At 42.7% G+C, this 2,500-nt stretch overlaps 1 pseudogene across 2 annotated transcripts in view; it reads left to right on the top strand.

Moving 5' to 3' along the window:
* Nucleotides 1-2,500, top strand: part of LOC143279416 (sphingolipid delta(4)-desaturase DES1 pseudogene) — a 36,932-nt pseudogene that overhangs the window by 1,953 nt on the left and 32,479 nt on the right. The gene's annotated exons all lie outside the window — the stretch shown is intronic.

Consider the following 2,500-nt stretch of genomic DNA (forward strand, 5'->3'; position numbering starts at 1 on the left):
CTTCTTCTTCTTCTTCTTCTTCTTCTTCTTCTTCTTCTTCTCTTCCCCATCCTTCTCCTCCTCCTTCTCCTCCTCCTTCTCCTCGATCTTCTTCTTCTTCGTCTCCTCCTCATATCTGGAACAACCTTCTGCATCATATCTGTTCATTTGATTTCCGTTCTGCCTTTCGCTCTTCAATAAAACTTCATCTTTTTAGAACCTATCTGTAAGCACTCTCAGTTTGTATGGATGATGAATGAGAGGGGGAGATTGGAGGAAAGGGTGTGTGGGGGGGGAAAGAGTTGTCATGAATGTTTCGTGTTATTCGTAACTTTTTCTTTCATGTAAAGCGCCCTGAGCTCTTTGATAGAAAGGGCGCTGTACAAATGTACAGTATGATATCATTAGTCGTAGTAGTAGTACTGCTGCTGCTGTTGCTGCTGCTGTTAAAAGAAGCTTTCAGTTTATACTTTTACCCTCAATGAAGTAAAAAGTCACGTGACAGAATCGGTTCGAAGCTGGGACTGCAGCCCCGTTTTAACCTTCGCTGTACCTCGTGGGTGAAAACGTACCAACACTTTCGTTTAAATCTTCATAACTCAGTCAGTTTTGCAACTGCTTAGCTGAAATTTGACGATTTTGTTCATTTATGATTTGTGACATAGCCCCATCAAAACTGGTGTCTTTTTGTTTGTAAACAAACGAGTGAGTAAACTGTGACAGTGAAATCGTCGTTTTAAGCATGGTGTTGTGTGGCCTTGAGAAAACCACGTATCTCCGATTTTCTCCAATCCGCCACAGTGTAAATGGGGTACCTCACTTCGGTTAGAGAGGGTTAAAACGGCGAACGGAACTAAAGGATTGGGCCTTGCCTTCCTATGCCGAGCCCTAGACACAGTGGATATGATATGTAATATCACTGCCCCGGTGGTCGTAAAACGGACATTTAACCTTGATAAAGTCCCATTTTTAGCATCCTAAATTATTGCAACTTATATATATGATAGTCAATCGTGTCCGACTATGACCATCAGAATAGCCGAGGAGGCAACTGCTGTTCCGACTATTTGGGCTAGAATTTGATTATAGTGGAGAGTGTTTTGCCCAAGTTACATCCCCACTCTCTCGGCCAAGAGGGTTTTAGGACAGTCGGCGTTGGGATGGTTCCCAAAGGCCAACTAGCCCACAAGGCTGCAGCACTAAGAGCCAGTGCAATTTTGCCTCCTAGTTTGAGAGTCATAGTCTTTCACAAAAGGCTAGGCTGTAAATGGTTTCCCATTGACTGGAGAAACCATTGATAATACAGCTGTCACTTTGTTGTTGGCAAATATCTTACCGGCAATTTTTGTGTATGTATGAAACGTTATTACTGTTTGGAAGACGTTGATGTGTCACCCATTTTAGGTGGATTTCGACTCCTATATTTTGTACGTTATTTTGCTCAATTTTGATGCAGATTCAGTCACTAAATTAACGTGCCATCATCTTGCTTTTTTCTGTTTTTCGCCCAACAAAACCATGGAAATGTTACCAATAGGTGCAGTTAGTTAGGATGCTACTTTTAATCTTTAATATTCAAACGCTGAGTTCGAGTCTCTCTCTCTCTCTCTCTCTCTCTCTGTCTCGCTCTCTCTCTCGCTCTGTGATGAGTTCAGTTTGTCCATTTTTGTTAAACATTCAGCGGACACCTGCGTGTCCACCGACCGAAAAACGGGTGCACATGTCCGTGAAGGGCCAGAAGACTGACCTGTCCCCCACTCTTCACCAGTGGCTGGGGCGTGGCCTTGACCGGGGGGGGGGGGGGGAAGACTGGTCAGAGCTTGTTCCCCTGTCACCTGCGGGAAGTGGCCATTCTAATTGTTGTTTTCGTTCACAGTCACGATACCACGCCTTTGGTTTCAATTTGTTTTGCTGTGTGTGTGTGTGTGTGTGTGTGTGTGTGTGTGTTTCCGTCTCTCTGTCTGTCTCAGTCTGACTTTATATCTCGGTACCCCTCTGTGTCTGTGTGTGTCTGTGTGTGTGTGTGTGTGTGTGTTTCCGTCTTTCTGTCTCAGTCTGACTTTATATCTCGGTACCTCTCTCCCCTCTCTCTCTCTCTCTCTCTCTCTCTCTGGGATGTAATGGTTTTTCGAAAGGGAAGGATATCTTTCAATTCACGAAGAATGGTTCTATGGAGTCTGTGAGGTAGAAAGTAAATTCTTATAGATATTTAGGTATTCTGTTCACAACTGAGTTGAGTATTCGAAGTGAGTGGATGGAAAGTTGTAGAAAAGGAAAGAAGGGGGTAATGGAGATTATAAGATCTTTAGTAGAAAGTTGAATGGTCGGGCTTTTTTATTTTCATTTTTAATCTTAATAATATGTTGTATTTTATGATCTGTTGTTGTTGTTGTTGTTTGTCGTTGATTCTCTTTTTACTCTTAGCAATGTGTCAATTTCTCTGTAAACCGTCGTTATTCTTTTGTTCATACATTGTCCCCCTTGCCAAAGGGTTGTATTGTCAGTGGCAATAAAACAATGT

Source organism: Babylonia areolata, chromosome 2, assembly GCF_041734735.1.
Source record: "Babylonia areolata isolate BAREFJ2019XMU chromosome 2, ASM4173473v1, whole genome shotgun sequence".
Classification (NCBI taxonomy): domain Eukaryota; kingdom Metazoa; phylum Mollusca; class Gastropoda; order Neogastropoda; family Buccinidae; genus Babylonia; species Babylonia areolata.